Genomic DNA, 20,333 nt, shown 5'->3' with positions numbered 1-20,333 from the left:
ACTTTAAATCCCAGAAGCATTTATTAAGGGACCTGGAAAAAATCTGCATAATAAAATAACTATTCTGTACATGTAAGCTTTGAAAGAGTTTTTCAAGTACAAAAAAGAAACTCTCATTAAATAACAAATATTTTTGCCTTTGTGGTATTGAAAGTTAACAGTTTTTCCAGATGGGGGTACTATCAAGTTAGAAGTTCTGTAGTTTTGTAAAGTGGGTGCTTTCTTATCTGAAGCTGGCCCTAAGCTGAAGAATTCCTCTGCAGCCATCCCAAGCTCCAGTTTGCCTGTTTCTGGAGATGAGTTTAACTTTGGATCATCTGGGGAACAAGGCCAGACATCACACAGCCCAGTAATTGTTGGCTGAACCCTGCCATGGCCATGTTTTTCTTTTCCTTATTTTCCTGGAGGCCATGGTAACAACCCATTGGTCTTTTCAAATGTTGCGCTGAACCCCACTGGGTGCCACAGGTCATGCTAGTCAGTTCTTATTGGGGCAATGGAATATTTACTTTGCCAATGCAGGGAGGGGAAGTTGTAAATACCTGGGTGGAGTTCCCCACATTAGTCAAAGTGAACATTTAAATGTTACAAGAACACACGTGACCAGCATGGAGCATATAGCAGACCTGGCTGGTTTTCCTACCTAGCCCAGTATCTCCTAATGAAATAATGGGTTAGATTCTTAGTCCCCCAGTTGGACTCAATGATGATCAAGCTGCACTCATTTTTAATTGCCATTTGGCAGATGTATATACTGTGGTACGTGTTTGGTCAAGCATATATAAAATCTATATACTTTGACCAGAGCAGTTCTGTTTTTGTGAATATTGAGGCTGTGGCCATAGTCATGCAAAAGCATGGAAATAGGCCTGGTTGATAGATTCCTTTTGGCCATTTTAACAGTGGATGCAAAGCTATGTAATGACAGGCCTGGCCAACTGCCTTACTTCCTTCCAGTCCCACAGCTGGAGCCATTTATAATGCATCCTTCCAAGTTTAGCCCGGCCCCAGGCTCTGGGCTGACTTTTAGGCAGGGGATAGATAAGGATCCTTGGATCCATAGCTCAGGCAGCTTAGCATTAAGTTGGCCAGGTTCCTAGCTGCATTTTGACTTTGTGCCTTGTTTCCAATAACTAGGGTCCTGCTTTGTTTATGTGAAAGAGTTCACTACTTATGTGCCCCAATTCTAGTATCAAGATCCTTGCTTCTTTCCCAGGGTGTCTGAGTTTCTGTTCTGGTCAAAAAATTTTAAAAGTGTATGCATCCACCGAGAGCTGTTCTTCCAGCTTCTTTACTTTATATAGGAGAAAATTGAGGTATAGAGAGGTTAAATCATTTATTGAAGATCACATAACTACTCAGTGAAAGATGTAGGATTAGGACCTAGGTAACCAAATTTTCATGGAGTACTGGGTAATGCCATACTGCACAGAATGCCAGGTCTGGAGTCAGGAAGGTCATCTTTGAACTCTCTAAATTCAAATCTGGCCTCAGATGCTTACTAGCTGTGTGATCCTGGTTAAGTGACTAAAACCTGTTTGTCTCAGTTTCCTCCTCTGTTAAATGAGCTGGAGATGGAAATGGCAAACAACTTCAGTATTAGATATCACTGAACAAATGCAAATTTATCAGTCCAATGTAATTTCTATTACACTATTACCCACCTTCTCCTTGAAAAAAATGTGGCTATTTTCTAATAGTTAAAGACTGATGGGGATAGATTTAAGGAAAAAAAAGCCTGCTGGTAGAACTGATTACAAGGAATTGATGAAACTTCAGAACAATAGAAGATCTAAGTAGTTACTTGACAGAAATTTGACAAATGTTTATCAAGCACCTTCTCTGTATAGGGCTCTGTGTTAGGTTCTGAGAAGAAAAAAAGTAAAAAAACAAACAAACAAACAAACAAAAAAAAACCTGTCCCTACTTTCAAGAAGCTTACATTCTATTAGGCTGATGGTATGGGAAGTATATCAAGAAAGTATAATATGTGTGTAAAGGATGGGGAGAGATTTGGTACCCATCCAAATTGCAGAATATAATAAAAAATGTTGAAGTGTTAATGTGTGAACACCTTGTTAACACTCAGTGATCCCTATGCCAAGAATAAACACTTCTTTCCCTTTTTAAGAAATCCTCAAAGCTTCTGCTATGCGCTCTACTCTTGAACATGGTACAATATCTCTGCCAGGGAGGTTGCTCAGCTGGGCTTCCAGTTTCTGCTCCTCTTGCCTTTTAATTGCCAAGGCCACCTTTTTCTGTCATTCATAGCCAGCTCTCTTTGATCCCTGAAGCTGCTTGTGATCTGAAGTGATTGCCTCTCTAAAAATGACTCTCCAATTGCTCCCTGCAGTACCTTCCAGTACAAAGAGATAGTATGGCATTCAACAACTTGAGAGATGATTGCTGAGTCTTAAAACTCCACTTTATATGGATTGTTAGAAATGGAGAAAAGGAAGGAGTGCCAAGTATGGGAAATGGTGTGTCTCAATGTATAGATGGAAGTGTTGAGTTCCATGGAATAGCTAATAGTTCAGTTTTGCTTGAAATTTAATGTGTGTGTGTCTGTGTGTGTGTGTGTGTGTGTGTGTGTGTGTGTGTGTCTGTGTAGATCAGTATAATACTACTGGCCAAAGAAAATTTCTCCTTAGCTAGCTATTGTGGCTATCCTATTCCCTCTCTTGCTTTATTACCTGTACTTAATTTTGATCCCTTTCCCCATATCCCTTCCTCTCCCACTTTTACTTTCTGCCTTCTATGGTCATTTCCCTTCTCTTCTTCCATTTCTCCCTTTTCTAAGTGTCCTTCAAATTGTTATTCTTTAGCACTACAATTTATATGCTAGTACTTCTCTTAATTGTTGAATATTAACATTACTAATACATTACTTCTGTATAGTGCTAGAAGTCTTGAAAGTTAGGTCAAATTTACATTTCATTGCATCCTCCAAATCCTTGGTATTTTGAGTATTATAAGTGTGTATGTACATGTACACATGTACACATACATGTAAGATATAAAGTTTTGTATTTAGAAGATGAGTTATAAATGTCTGTTGATCAAATGCTAAGATATTGGTCTTTTGTAGTATATAACAGAAATTGCCACCTTTGTCGCTTATGAAATTTATTTAATTAGGTGAAGTAGGAGAAAGATGATTTTACTGGTCTTGTATAAACTACACAGAAAATAAATGAACTAAGCACAATATTAACAATTATGCTCTGGAGTTTATGTGTACATGTGTGTGTATATATGTGTGTTCCATCTGTATATTAGGAAATGATATGGGACCCGGTGAACTTGAGATGTGAGAAATAGAAGAAAATTCTAGTTTTATTCTTTAAACCGAAATTATTTGCATGACATTTGAATTTTTGGCATTCATTGCTTATCATCTGTTTATTTTGATATTCTGGCTCATTTGCAAGTTTGAATAGGGTGTTGTGTTGCTATTTGAATTTTGAGCACCTTTGATTTGGTGATCCCAAAATAGACTGATTATGATAAACAAAATGGAAGACATGATTAATAATCCCACTGGATATTCCAGAACCGTACTTTTTAACAGAGTATTCTAAAATGTCAGACATATTATATCAATGCTTATATGTAATTGTGGTCAATACAATTCCAACCATTATTTAGTCTTGCATCTGTCTCTTTTTTCCTCCACAGAATTCCAGGTAGAAGGGGCCTCACAGACAATTTAGTCCAATTCATACTTGGACAAGAATTCCTTCCACAAAACCCCCAACAATGGCAATCCAGTTTTTATTGGAAGACCTCTAATGAGGTCAGCCCACCTCCTTCTGAAGTAACTTATTTCACTTTTGTGTAGCTCTAACTGCAAAGACTTTCCCCCCTTATATTCAGGTCAAATCTGGCTATCTGCAGTTTCTTCCATGACTCCACACCCTCCCCTCTCAATCCAAGCATAATAAGTGAAAATTGTTTTCCATATGACAATTGTTCAAATCCTTGATAAGGAGCTTTTATATCCTCTTTGAATCTTTTCTTCTTTATGCTAAATATTTCCAGTATCCCCCATCTCTTTTTCTTCTTCTTCCTCCTCCAATTCCTTCTTTCCATCTTCTTTTACTTTTTCTTTTTGATTCTCTGCTGTCTCTTCTTCCTCTGTCTCCAACATTATGAATTAAGCCTCACTCAGTTCTTGCAAAAACTATCTGTTAGTGTGCCAGAGGCCTCAGAGCAGTTTTAAATTCCAAAAACATTAGCTGTCTTCTTCCATGGCTTCACAGATTAGCCACAGACTGTCTGAAAGGAGTTGTTCCTCACTGACAGAGATGTGACATACAGTTCTCATGTGAATGAAACCATCCACTGTTCCTGTAATGTAATCTCAGCTAAATTGGCTCATGGAAAGTGCAGAGAAGGTTTGGGGACCCAAGGTAGCTTTAAAGGCGTCATACCTTGGAAAATCAAATTACTATTTAGAATAGATGGTAATATTAATTATAGCCATTTCTCTATAAAAAGAATAAAAGCCCCATTTACTTGCATTCAAATGCATAATACAAAAATTGTTTCTTGATTGGAGAGAAAAGCAGCTCAGACTAGTTTCATTTGGTAATGAAAATACTCTAAATACATGTATGGGTACTCTTTTCTCCTCTGATACAATTTATACCCATCCATGTCTTCTCATCTCATGTGGTTGTTTTTTTCTTTTCTTTTTTTTTTTTTACTATTATTTTATTTTATAATAACTTTATATTGACAGAATCTATGCCAGGGTAATTTTTTAAACAACATTATCCCTTGCACTCGTTTCTGTTCCAATTTTTCCCCTCCTTCCCTTCCCCCCCTCCCCTAGATGGCAAGCAGTCCTATATATGTTGGATATGTTGCAGTATATCCTAGATACAATATATGTTTGCAGAACTGAACAGTTATCTTGTTGCACAGGGAGAATTGGATTCAGAAGGTAAAAATAACCCAGGAAGAAAAACAAAAATGCAAATAGTTCACATTCATTTCCCAGTGTTCTTTCTTTGGATGTAGCTGCTTCTGTCCATCATTGATCAATTGAAACTGAGTTAGAACTCTTTGTCAAAGAAATCCACTTCCATCAGAATACATCCTCATACAATATCGTTGTTGAGGTATATAATGATTTCCTGGTTCTGCTCATTTCACTTAGCATCAGTTCATGTAAGTCTCGCCAGTCCTCTCTGTATTCATTCTGCTGGTCATTCCTTACAGAACAATAATATTCCATAACGTTCATATACCACAATTTACTCAACCATTCTCCAATTGATGGGCATCCATTCATTTTCCAGTTTCTAGCCACTACAAACAGGGCTGCCACAAACATTTTGGCACATACAGGTCCCTTTCCCTTCTTTAGTATTTCTTTGGGGTATAAGCCCAGTAGTAGCACTGCTGGATCAAAGGGTATGCACAGTTTAATAACTTTTTGGACATAATTCCAGATTGCTCTCCAGAATGGTTGGATCCATTCACAGTTCCACCAACAATGCATCAGTGTCCCAGTTTTCCTGCATCCCCTCCAACATTCATCATTATTTTTTCCTGTCATCTTAGCCAATCTGACAGGTGTGTAGTGGTATCTCAGAGTTGTCTTAATTTGCATTTCTCTGACCAATAATGATTTGGAACACTCTTTCATATCTCATGTGGTTTTTACACATTTTTTTTGATGTGGTAAATTCTCCATAGAAAATCTGAATATTAGAAGTCACTCTGTGGTTCTTCTTCTATTTTATGTAACTAATGTTGCATACAAGTTATTGTATTTTTAACTTGACATTGCCATATGTTCAGGCCACTTTCTATTTTAGTTATATATATATATATCTCCAGTGAGGTCTTTATAACTTATACTTTTATACATACCTTTATACATGGATGTGTGTATACATAGATCTCTCTCTCCATATATATATATATCTATATATGTATATATATATGTAAACATATCTATGACAGGTATATGTATGTATATATAAGTACACACATGTATGTATGCAATAGGCACAGACCTATGATTTGATTATAATAGGGAACTTTTGAGGAGGAAACACCTTCTGTCTATGCTGACTGGCACTTGCTCTGTGCCTTACAGTTTTAGGTCATATTTATAGACCTAGATACAAGAAAAACTAATTCTAAAAACAAGAGCCTGTGTGGTATGGTGATACTAGTCTATAAATATGACCATCCCTCTGTCCAGTTCTTCATGATGTCACAAAGCATCCCATATGTGCACAATACTTATACATGTATAACATGCACATATACATACACACAATAACATGTGCAGGTATTATAAAGACCTCATGTCTATCTATCTATGTATATATGTTGTCCTATACACACATATATTTCTTCAAAAGAGTACATATGTAAATGTATAAGGATCTTTATACATGCTTTGGACGGTTTAACAATTGATCATGTATAATGTAAGGTGTGCTTTCTGATGAGTTTGCTAGCAGTTTCTTTCTGGTACTAATTATTCTCCAAACCTGGGCAAATACTCAAAAACACAGGTGTCAGCCAAGCTCCAGATATTGTATTTATTTTCTATCATGCCAGAAAGACTTTGTTTCACTAAATCCGCATCTGAATGTGTGTGTGGTTCTCTGGGGCACTAGGCAAAGTCTTATAACAGGTGGCCCTAAGGCCACCATGAAGAAGGTTTTAGTAAATCAATCTGGCGAGGGAACAGATTTCCTTTTCCTTAGACTTGCTTCTTGATTTAAATGATCTTTCAGGATTTTCTTAAAGCTCTTTAATGTTCCATGAAGGAGGTCCTGAGAAAAGAAGGGCCCAGAACTGATGCATGGAAGAAAGGGCATGTCGAGCAGAATGCTTTTCTTGGAGATGAAAATCTGCCTTGTGATGTCATCTAATTTTAGACCGCATTATACTGCAACATAGCACCAGATCCAAAGGAGATAAGCAGGTGTCAGCGAATCTGCTTGCTGACACTACGACTTACAGCAAGAAAGCTGTATTTAAATGAATTTCTAAGTGGCAGGGAAGATTTTGCATGGCACAAAGATTCTAAATAGCGTCTCTTTGGAGCCCAACAGAGCATGTCCTGGGCTACCCTTCTTGGCCTCCCAGAGTTGGCAGAGCATTACACCAAGAGAGGCAGGGGCTGTCAAAAATCCCTTGCCAAAATCCCCAAAGGAGAGAGGATTGAAATGAAAAAGAGTATCAGAGCAGATTGGGTTGGGGAAGCAAAAAGGGGTTATCTCTTTTCAGCATTCCAAAGACTCACAGAATCGTAGACCATCAGATTTGGAAGAGTACTTAGATAATTTAGTCTACAGCACTCATTTTATAGATGAGGAAGCTGGGAGGGGTAGAAATGTTAAATAGCTTTGCTCAAGGTCACACAGCTAATTCTTGACTGTTTTGTATACTAAAATGAGGAATTTGGATTTGGAATGTACTGTAATTCTGATTAGATGTAACAGGACATTTTAAAGAGTATTTTTAAAACACACACACACGTAGCCACTAAAGACGTTAAATTAATATTGATGCTTAAAAAACAAGGTAAATTTTATGTTTTTCCTTTACCTTGTGATAATTGAATATGTCTTTTTTTTGACCTGTCCTTATCTCCCTAGCCCCATCATTTATTTCACAAAAATAATGCTTTTTATGTTCTATTCTGCTTTCCCCCCACACATTCTGAATAACCTAGGAGATATGAAAGATGTTTCAGTAATTGCTTTTTTTTAGTCAATCAATCAGCAGATATTTATTGAGTATTTACTATATGCTTTGTGGTAAGCATTCAAAATTATCTTATGGATGCTTTTCATCTTTGTGTGATAGTACAAGTTATGGTTTTCTCCCATTTCTTCTAGCATTCAACCCTCCAACAAAAAAAAGCATACAATACAATGAATTTGTTAGATTAGTGTATGGAATATTCTGCCCCCCTGGTTCCTCACTTCTGAGAAAAGTGAAATAATGCTTCATTATCTTCTCTCTGGAATAAACAATGGCTTTTGAAATTACTTGGAGTTGGCTTGTTTTTACTGTTCTTCTTCTTCTTTTTTTTTTTTTTAATTGATGTGTGCCAGGCAGTTTTGATATTAGTGCTAGAACTGCAGATGTCAGTGATTGTAGAGCCAGGCTTTGGTGTTGCATTTAGGAAAGCCAAAGGAATGTTGAAAAACTGGATGTAGAGAGTATCTTTAGAGATTATCTAGTTCATTTTGCAGATGGGGAAACTGAGGTCCAGAGATGATGATTTGCCCAAGATCTAATAGGAATTAAATAACATGTCTGGAGGCTGACCCACGATTCCAGATCCTTCTATAAACTGGAGTGCAACCGTATAGGAAGAAAAGTCAAAATAAAGTAATATCTTGAAGGATGAGCTGAGTTAGAAACAAAACCACGAGAACTTAAAAGGTAAGTAAAAACAGTCAAAAAGACAGACATGAGCAATGAGGAAACATTCTGTCTCAGCCAGGAAGATTCTGTCCCATTTTGGGCTAGTTAGGCAGAACAGAGAACATTGTGTTTGAAGTAGAAGTTATGATTGCAATTTTTCTTTTCTTTATTCAAGATCATGGGCTTTAGCCCGTTGAGCCTAATTCCCTCCAACTATAAAATGAGGAAATAATTTTTCAGTTCCCTTCCAATAGGATTCTAGGAAATCCTATTTAATCTCGAGGCATGAGCAATCTAAAGTGTAACAAATTGCCACCTAGACTTATAGAATCCAACAATGGAACAAAAACCAACAACAACAAAAAAAGCCAAATATGATGTAGTCCTCATCATTCATGGAAGATAGGAAGAATTATGGGATCTGATTAAATTCAGGGAAGAAAGGATAACATATGAAGTATAAAGTATAAAGACTAATAGAAGGAAATCTATGTATATGGGAATACTGTATTTGGAAAATGAGGAGACAGCTGGATTTTATGCATTAGGAAAAGGGTTGGTTTTGTAAGTTTGGATCTGATCATGGAAGGCTTTGAAGATCAGGCAGAAAAGTTTATGCATGACGTTTTCTTGAATAGAGATTTGACATGGTATGCAGAATGGATTGGGGGAGGGAAGAGAATAGAATTAGGGAAGTCAGTTAGAAAGAAAGCTATAGCAGTATGTATAGAATAATGAGAACTTGATTTCAGATGTAGTAGAGAAGTAGGAAAGGATTCATATAGGAGGTATTTTGAAGGAAGAATCAATAGGATTTTCTGATAGAGTGGATACAGATTGGAAATGAAGAAAACAAAGATGAGTCCAAGTTTTCTAGTTTGAGTTGTTGGCAGGATTATTGGGGATGCTCAGAAAGGGGAACCAATTGGGGGAGGACAGAAGTTGGGGTTTCTTAAAAGTAAGCTTCTCTAGAATCAATATTATTCTCATCAATATTTTTTCAGTCCCCTCAAATTTCTAGACTAGATTGATTCTAGTCCAAAAATCTAGTCTTGTCTGCTTGGCACTAATTCTGCCAAGCTCTTCAAAGCTCCAATCTGCTGGAATGGCTGTTTATTTGGGTGCAGACTGTGGAAAACCTTTCAAAGAAATGCAGTTCTTGCACTGAACAAACATTAAGTAAAAAGAAGTGTATTCCCTGGGTTTGTTGCAAAAATATACACACTCATATACACATATAGACATATATATGCATATATTTATGTTATCTCTATCTATCTAGTCAAACATCACTTTAAACAGATGAGAGGAGATGTGAGTAAAGATCCTCCAGTACCGGGGTGTTATGTATGTTTTCATAGGCATTTCCTAATTCTAAGCTCAAGGAAGGCAGCTCTGCAAAGTGACTGTGAGTCAGGAGACTTAAACACTGGTCCAAGCTCTGTCACAAAGTCATCGTGAGCTTGAGCAAATCATTTCCATGCCCTGGACCTCTTTTCTTATCTGTATTATTAGGGGGATGAGTTAAAGGATTTAAATTCTCTCCCATTACTAATGTTTTATGGTTTTATGAATATGAATATATAAGAGAATAGGATCAGGATTTTGTGCTAATATTTATACAATATTTTAAGATCTCCAAAGTACCTTGTCAACAATGATCCCATTTGATCCTGACATTAGTCCTTTCAACAAAGTAGATAACCTAAGTATAATTATTATGCAGCGAGACAACCAAGGCTCAGAGAAATAATGACTTTCACAAGTCATATTCCATGGAAAGTGATCTCTAACTAAAGGGAAGAAGGGAAATAAACACAGAGGAATTAGAAGTGACTTATTTACCTTCCACGGTCACCAGTTCATGGTCACCTGTTCTCTTTAGCATATTTATAGTATCACTTTTCTTTACCTTAGATCAACTGTCAGTTTCTAAGGCCTATCAATTCTGCCTCTACAACATTATTCACTTCTGAATTCTTGTCTCCACTGGAAGGCCACTACTGTAGTCCAGGCCAACGTAATCTCTCATCTGGACCATTGCAACAGCTTCTTAATTAATTTCCTTGCTTTGTCTGTTACCTCTCAAATCCATCCTTCACACAGCTGCCAAAAGGATAATTCAATAAAAATGCCTTTTTATCATCTAGATTTACCAAAACATTCCCCTTCTTATTCTCTCCCAGAAAACCATAAAAATGAGGGGGGAGTATTAGTTTGGCATAAATACAACAGATACACATATGTACATACATATAAGTACACATAGATACGTGTGCATATATATATGCATGCACATATATGCACACATATATATGTATATACAGGTCCATTTACATATGCTTATATACTAACACACATATGTGTATATAGACATATGTGCTCTTGTCACCATATGCTGTGTTTCATAACCATATATTTCCCTTCCCATCCATACACACACACACACACACACACACACACACACACACACATTGATGCTAAGAACAAAAAAAAAATCTTTTTATTTCTCACTTTCTAGTCAAGATTAGCTATTACAGTTCCATAACTTTGAGTTTCTATCATTTTGTTTTAATTGTTCTTTCTATTTACATTATTGCTGTCACTGTGTGTTCGTTTCTTAGTTTTGCTTGTTTCATTTTGAATTCATATAGGTCTTCTCATGCTTCTTTATGTTTACCAGATTCATTGCATTATTATTATCATATATTATTAATATATTTATTATTATTATTATTGCAGTACAAAAATATCCCATTATATTCTGCTGGCACAATTTGTCTGGTCTTTACCCAATTGATAAAATCTTTTTAAAAATTTGTTTTGTTTCCAATTCTTTGCTACAAACTGATAATCTCAAGCATAAATCTGACCGTGACACTCTCCTGCTCAATAAACACATTTCCTATTATCTCTAGGATCAAATGCAGAATCTTCTGTTTGACATTTTAGAGTTCTTTACAATGTGGCTCCGATCTTTCTTTCCAAGTTTGTTGTACATTACTTGTTTTTGCACACTCTTTGATCTAGCCAAACTGGCTTTCTTACTGCTTATTTACATATGATGTTCCTTCTCTTGTTCCCCAGACTTGAAATATATTTCCTTCTTGCCTCTGCCTTTTAGAAGCTCTAGTTTCTTTCAAAGCTTCCCTTGTACTTATTTTGCATGCATTTTGCTTTCATAAGTTAGCAATTGTCTATTTTTGCCTTATCCTCCTGATGTAAGTACCTATTAGGTACTTAGTAAGTAAGTGTTGATTAATTGTCCTTGGCTGGAAGATGTATTTATTTTTCATTGGGTCTAGCATAAAGCCACATTCATATCATAGAATTATGGCATCCTAGGGCTGCAAAAGAACTTAGAAGGTCATCAAATCCAACCCACTTATTTTACAGATGAATTAATTAAGGCCTAGAGCAATACTGTAACTTAACAAATTTCATCTCTAGTCTGTAGCAGAACTAGAGATAGAACCAAAGTCTTTGGCAACTCAATTATGATCTTTGCAATATAAAGTGCTACTGACCTAAGCATGATGCTTCTAAGGGACAAAGATGATTAAAGATTCATATTAAATGTGGATGCCAATAGTAATGGATAGAAAGAGTAGATTGTTAAGACTGTAGAACCTTCACAGATAAGCACATTTCCAAAATACAGAGAAGCTGAGAAAGATTCTCAAGATGAATTTGAACTTTGGACTTGGGGGAGTGTAATGGGCTGAGGCTTGAGTTGATGCACTGAGATCCCAAGCACGTGAAGCTAAATAGTAATTGGACCATACTCTATTAATATATATGCTTGGAGAAAGAATGGTCCCCCACCTACTCTTTGGGCAAGTCCTGATGTGTTGTATAGGAAATGACGATTTTGGGAGGTAGGGGAGTGGAAAGGTAAACGGAAAAAGACTGCTGGCTGGTTTCTTGACACAGCTGTCGAGACTCCCCTTCACCTACAATCCCCCTTCACCTCTGCTAGCTGGCTTCCTGTCGCAGCTGCCCATATTGCTATCACAATCCCCCTTCACCTCAAAAAGAATAAAGATTGAAGATTTTTCCCTTAACCTGAATTCCTAACTCCAGCTGATTTTAAATACACGGTCATCACAGGGTAGTCTTTATCACAGTGTTATACCTCTAAAAATATGGGTATAAATAAAGATGGAGTTTTCTGTACATCATAACTTCTCCTGAAACCAAGATTCATTGACTATAAAAGCCAGAAGGAACTTTAGAGTCATTTAATCTAATCTACTCATTTTATAGATTGGGAAAATTGAGGCCATATTTGCCTCAGTGATTTATCCAAGCTCACTCCATATGTTAGTGGCAGAGTTAGAAATAGACTGACTGAGACCCAGACTGAGCCTTTTGTCCACAATGAGTAAAATGAACATATATAAACATACATATACAGGAGTGCAAAGTACTGACCTGGGTGGGATACTCATTGATTGATTCTGGGTAAGTCAACTTAATCTTACTGTGCCTTGGTGTACTCAACTTGATTCATGGAATTATAGGAGCTAATAAGAAATGTTGGAAGAGAATTTAGAGGTCCTTCACTTCTTTTACAAATAAGGAAACTGAAACGCAGAGAAATTAAGTGACTCGTTCATGATAATCCTGAAAATATGTGATCATGCAAATATTTGAACTCAGGTTCCTTGACTTTAAATGTCTTACTTTCCACTGTATTACTCTGACTCTACCTATCAAATGAGGATAATAATACTTTATTGCTTATTTAACATTATTGTGAGAAAAAAAGATTACTTTGTAATCTTTAAAATGCTATATAGTTGTGAAATAATCTTTCATAGCAGCCTCCTGGTGACATTTCTCAAATACTTCTGAACTTAGGAAAACCTTCTGGTTGGCTCTGCTCAAGGTCTGGCGTATTCTTACCGATTATTCACTTTAATCATTCTGACCTTGGCTTAAGAACAATAGGGCAGACCCTGGCCCCACTCCACCTTGCTTTAATAGTTGGAATGGGAATGGTTTACTTTGGCCTGAATAATGCTGAATTTATTTGCAATTGTTCTTTGATTTGGCGTGTGCCTCCTGTTTTCACCACTGGCTCGATCTTCTTTATATCTAGCTCCTACTTTGTTATTCTCTGTTCCAAGTGGATTTGCCATGGAATTCATCAATCAATACTGGTCACACTGGGTTCCTGTCACTAGGGTCACCTTAGCAATGTATAGAATACAATAGAACTCATTATGTATTTACTTTTGCATATGTGTATGTGTGTTTATGTATGTATGTGTGGGTGTGGAGGAGGAAGGGGCTGTAGTTAAAATCTTTCCTTACAACAGATTCATTATTTCATGTTAAAGGGACTGATCATCTTTTTATTGAATTCAAAGATTGGTCATCAGGATTGGTAAGAGGCTAGCTACCATGGTATATGAAGATCCAAGGAATGATTAGACTAGGAGAAAAGAAGAGCTGGAGGGATGACCGTGATAAACTCAAATATTTCAGTAGAGGGATTCCACTTCTGCTTGGTCCCAGGTAGCAGAATGAGGAGCAGTGAGTGGAAGTTATAAGGAGGCAGATTTCAGTTCCATAAAAGGAAAGGCTTCCTAACAATTAGAGCTGTCCAAGAATAGGATGGGCTGCCTTGGGTGGTAGTTGCATTCTCATTCATTGGAAGTCTTCCAGTAGAGGATAGATGACCAATTGTTGGGGAATGTTGTAGAGAGGATTATTATTTGAGTACAAGTTGGACTAGATAATTCCTAAGACCCTCTTTCCAACTTTGCATTTCTGTGAATCCATAAGCATTTTTAGATTTCATGGAGTTTAGATCTCACCATTACATATAACTGTGCCTATTTAATGCTTTTGAATTCTATAATTTTCCCTTTGATCATAATCATGATCTTTTGTCTTGTCTCTGCCTGTGCTTCATTCCTCTTAACCTGTTCTTTATTTTTTTCCTGATTTAAAAAAAAAAAAGCTTTAAATTTTTCAACAAACCAACATCTATTTTCTTTCTCTCTCTCTCTCTCACCTATCACTCCCACGTTGGAAAAAAATGCCTTGCACTAGATAATAATAGTTGAGAAAAACAATTTCATTGGTCATGTCCAAAAAATGTTTTATTCTATACCTTTAGTCCATCACCTCTTTGTCATTAGTCATTAGTTCTTTGGAATCAGGTTAGTCATTTCTTAAATATTTCAAAATTGTTTGTCTTTATAATACTAAACTTATTCTTTGTTTTCATAATAACATCAAGTCCTCCTAATGCTCTCCATTCTTCCAGTCTATCACCATTTTTTTCTGGTCTCACTTCTATTTACCATATTGCTTATAGTTAACTATTTATACTATATTTTGCTCTTCACTTTTAGTTAATGTTGCAGTGCTTTTCTGCCATTTGTTTCTCAAAAATCTTCAGTGCTAGATCACCTCTATCACCAACTTCATCTGCTGAAGATCCCTAGAGGACCATTGTAAATAGTGAATTATAAATAAATTCAGATTGTCTTATCTAAACTAGGACTTCACTGCTAAATGGTCAAAATTTTGATTTTTTTTTTTGATGGACCCTGAGTTATACTCCCCTCAGTTTCTGTTCCAAATATTTTCCATTTTCTGCCTGCCCTCAATACTTCTCCTAAGTCTCTATCTCCCAGCAGAGTTTAATAACTCTGACTTTGCTGTGACCCTGATCTATACTTTAAAACTCCTCTACCTTTCCATTTTTACACCTTGTTCCTGTTTCTGATTAACAGATAATTCTTTGCCAATGCCAACATGTTTGTGTGTGTTGTCCATCCTGTCTCCTCCAAGTTCTTCCAGAATCTTGCCTTGTCAATAGTTTCTCTCCCTTTTCTTATCATCAATCTCTCCCTACCCAATAGCTCTTTTCCCATTCTCCATAAACATACTACAGTATATACCATTAAAAAAAATTCACTTAACATCATTGTCATATCAAGCTTTTGTCCTATATCTCTCTTCCTTTGCATTGACAATTGAGACAACTGTCTGTATTCATTACTTTAACTTCCCCAGTATCAATTCACTTTTCAATTCCTTGTGACCACATTATTCTATTAACATTCTCTCTAAGATCGTTAATATCTCTCTCAGTTTTTATCATCTTTGATCTTTCTTTGAGTTTTGATAATGTCAAGCATTCCATCTTCCAGAATATTATCTTTTCTGGATGCAATGATGCTGCTTTCTCATAGCTGTCCTATTTATATGATTGCTACTTCTGGTCTCCTTTCATCATATATGTCCTGTGCATTAGAATAGAAATCTCCTGAGATTGTCTTGGTTTCTCTTTTCTTCTTTATCTGCACTTTCTTCTTTGGTAATCTCCTCTGCTCTCCTAGGCTTGAATATAATTTCCACATAGATAAATCAATATTTATGTGTCAACCTCTAACTCTCTAGTATTCTGGTTAAAATTTTCCAGTTGTTTGCTGGGTATCTCATAGGTGGCCATAGGTATTTTCACCTTAATGTATCTAAAATGTATCATTATCTTTTCTTCTAAACATGTTTTTCTAAACTTTTCTATTTTTTGGTGATACCATCATTTTCTTGTTCACTTGGGTTTGTAACATTAGAGTCTTCCTTGACTCTACTTTTTAAAAACTCCTGTATTTGCTCACTTGTAAAGTCATTTCAACTTAATTTCTACATCATTTTAGAATTGGAAGGAACCTCAGGGACCATGGAGCTTAACCTATACCTGAACAATAGATCATTCTATAATAGACCCAGTAAAGTCATCTACATTTTTCTTAAAATTTCTATGAGAGGGAATCCATTACTTTTCAGAGTATCTCATTCTACTTTTGAATATTTACTTATTATGGAGTTTAAAAAATATCATTCCTAAATTTGCTTTTTGTAATCTATCTGAGCAACTCCCTATCTCACACTGACACTCATATTGGTAAATTAGGTCCTTGGAATGTTGTGGTGACTTCTAATCAGTATTTGATGTACCCTGTGGGTCTGTACTCCTAAAATTATAGCTCATGAACTTTCACTTGTGTGCTTTTCCCTTAACAGTTATTTAATAAAAGCAATTAGCTCAAAATAAAGGTATTTACTGAGATGGCATACTAAGAAATATAATGGAGAAACATGTGTCCCATAAATTTGGGCTTCAAATACATACTCACAAATATATAAATTGATAATATGAAGGGAAGGGAAAGTATTTATATAGCACCTACTGTATTCCAGGCATTGTCCCAAGAACTTCATAAAATTATGTGATTTGATCTTCCCTACCAATCTGAGAGGTAGAGACTGTTGTTGCCCCATTTTACAATTGAGGAATCTAAGGCAAACAGGTAAAATGATTTTCTTAGGATCACCTAACTAGTAAGTATTTGAGGCTGGATTTGAATCCTGGTCTTGCTGACTCTAGGCCTAGGGATTTATCCACTTTGATATCTACCGAAGTAGACATATTCTTGAGTTTCTCAGTGGTAAGGTACAAATGTGGACATCCCAAACTCTTGACTGGTATTGCAGAACCCAGCCTCCTTTCTCTTCCCACATTGTTCTTATACTTCCAACAGGGTGTATTGTCTCTGCTGGTTTGTATGTTCAGCTGGGTTCTGGGGCTTTTTTGCTTCTTAATTCTTAATTTTCAGGATTAATTGTCCCTTGAATCTCTACTTGGCTCTCTTCTTTGCTCAAGATCATGTCCTGTTTTGATTCTTTCTCATTCCAGAGGTTCCTGTTCTGCTAAGATGAAGTAAAAAAAAATCAATATCATCTCAAAAACTGGGCTTTTTCTCCATAGATGACTCATCTTTTTGAGATCAGTGATTACTCTCCTCAGAACTGTCTTGACTGACTCCAAGTGTTGGAGAACTTGCCTTCTGAAGACCAATAGAAGTATGACTGATCTTTGGCTATTTAATGCAAAATTACTTCATTATGTCAAGTTTCTTTTCAAGAACTTTATTCCTTATAAAGAGATACCAGAGGGTGATGCACTTCTTTGTATGGTGTTTAAGATCTTCTGCTCTTCCCATGTAATCTTGGTGTGATCTGAGAGTGCATGACTTGAGAGAGAGGAAGGCTCAGCTGAGCCGACTACAGGAGTGCTGTAAGTAGGAGAACTCCCTGCTTCTGATGAAAGTGGTACTGCAAGGCCAGTTTAATGGGATAAACATGGAAGAGCTGGCCTTTTAATCACTTACAGAGAAGGGGATGGGACGACCCATTCTTCACCTCTAATGGAGAAACTAAAAGATATCTTGGTGTGGTAGACAATGAAATGCCCATCAATCAAACTGAATTGCAGCTAAACACAAAAAACCATGTTCAACAAAAGAAAGAGAAAGAGGAGAAAGAAGAAGAAAAGGAAGAGGAGAAAGAAAAATCTGATTCCTAAAAGAGAAAGGAAAAAAAATCAGGATTAGATTATTTATTTAAGTTCATTTTAAAATTCAGGAATTTTCATTGTTCAAAGAAATCATTTTAGTTCAATCATTATGGTCTGATAACAGAGAATGAAGAATTTTCAGAAAATGCACTATTAATGTGACACCATAGCTTAATAAAGCTTTAGAATTTGAGTTAAAACAAAAACTAACCAAGGGTAGAAAATTTAAGGTTCTATATTTTAACATTGTAAAAAGATCCTATTCATAGAAAGCGCAGGGCGCGCGCGCGCACGCACACACACACACACACACACACACACACACACACACACACAAAAGTTAAACTCCCTGTCATATTCTATTGAAATATTTATTTATTTGCAACCAGAATAGTTTAAATGTAAATCAGCTTTTCAAATTTTTCTAATGCATATTGACTATTAAAGACATGTTTTAAAACTCCCTGGGGCAGCTAGATGGCACAATGGATAAAGAGCCAACCCGAAAGTCAGGAGAATCTGAGGTCAAATGTGGACTCAGCCACTTACTAGGTGGGTGACCCTGGGTAAATTACTTAACCCTCAATTTTCTCATTTGTAAAATGAACTGGAGAAGAGCAAACCGCTCTATTATCTTTGTCAAGAAAACGCCAAGTGGGATCATGAAGAGTCAGAAACAATTGAAATGATTTAATAACAACAGCAGAATTAAACTCCCTTGTGCATAGAGAAAGGATATCTTCTAGGTTCTAGAATATAATAGATGGAAAGGTGAAGAAAAAGTTTAATGAGATTTAGCTTCTCATATAAAAAAGCACTAGCTGTTTAAATACCACTCTGTGAAGCACCATAATATGGAGCACCTGATTAGCTGCTTGGTGTGGTTATGATGATATCTTAAGCTGAGTTATCACATTGTAGTCAAATGTGGTCAGAATAAATCTGAGGTAGAAATGTCTGCTAGATACTAAAGGAAAAAGGCCAAACTAAGTTCTTATGAAAATAGAATTCATATTGTAATAACAAAATTGGATCATTTAAAATTCATCTTTAAGGAAAAGTGCCATATTTTTCAAAAAATGTCTTAGGAAAGACATGAATGGGTAGTTTTACAATAAAGATTAAATGGCTAAAGAAAAAAAAGAATCTTAACAACTCTTTGTCTTTACTAGGTACACCTCACTTTCTGTGATTACATCAACTAGACTGGACTGAATGATACAAATACAATCATTTGATTATATTTGAGTCCTAATCCCTTTCCCCTCATTTTCTTCACTACACAACTTTTACTTATTTCTCTCTTCTTAAATTAAATTGAAATTTTATTTTTGCCAAACAGAGCAAGTCTATTGTTTTTTCCACATGAGAATTTTCCAAATATTGGAAACAGATATCATGTCCAGGCTCAGGATTTTTTTCTCCTGGTTAAAAATTCCCAAATCTTTCAAATCATCTTCGACTGGCATATTCTTGAGGTCCTTTATCATGTTAATTGCCCTCCTCTGGATAATGACCAGTTTATCAATGCCTTTTAAAAAATGTACAACATGGTACTACAGCTGTGTTCTGAAAAGGGCAGAGTATTGTAGAATGATCACATTCTAAATCTTAGATTTTATTCCTCTTTTAAGTTAGACTAAAATCACATTAGTTTTCCTGACTGCCATATCACATTATTGACTCCATATTGAACTTGCCATCCACTGAAACCTAGAGATACATTTCACATCTGTCCCCTTGTCTCCAGTTGTACAATTACAGCCCTAGATCAACTCTTATTTAGATTACAAGAATATCCTCCTGATTGCTCTCTCTGCTCTTCTCCCTCTCAAATCCATTCGACACACAGCTGCCAAAATAATCTTTCCAAGGCACCAGTCTGACCATGCTACTTCTTTAATAGACTACCTTTTGTATCTTTACATTACCTACAATTTATAATTCAGTTTTCTTAACCAGTGATTTAAAATCCTTCACAATCTAACTCCCACTCTTTTCCAGCCTTGTTTCATACTATTTTATTTTATGAACTCTGTTTCAGCCAGTATGGACTACTAGGACTAACAGCTGCTCTCTGAACTTGATACTCTATCTCCTATATATTTGCATAAACAATTCCCATTCCTCGAAAGCACATTTCTCTCATGTCTGCTTAGAATTCTTATTTTATTTCAAGTCTTATTTCAGATGTCACTTAGGTGAACCCTCCATTCATTCATTTACATACTATTGGTCTTTCCCTCATCAGTTTCCCTTATATTATATTTATTTGTGTATAAATTGTATTCTCTGCCTTCCACTTCTCACTCAGAATATTGTAAATTCCTTTAGGGCAGCACCTGACTTTCTTTCTCCCTTTATTCCAGTTCCCAACATAGCTATTTATTTATGGTTGGTGATAGTTTGTTAAATTGAGTTAATTTTATGTCATTAGACATAATAATAATTTTACTTTGATTTACTTCATGGGCATTGCCAATGTTAATAATTGATAATGACACAAAAGCCATTCCAACACCAATATTTTTCTGATGATGCT

Source organism: Antechinus flavipes, chromosome 2 (genome assembly GCF_016432865.1).
Source record: "Antechinus flavipes isolate AdamAnt ecotype Samford, QLD, Australia chromosome 2, AdamAnt_v2, whole genome shotgun sequence".
Taxonomy (NCBI): domain Eukaryota; kingdom Metazoa; phylum Chordata; class Mammalia; order Dasyuromorphia; family Dasyuridae; genus Antechinus; species Antechinus flavipes.
This window is presented reverse-complemented; position numbering follows the sequence as displayed.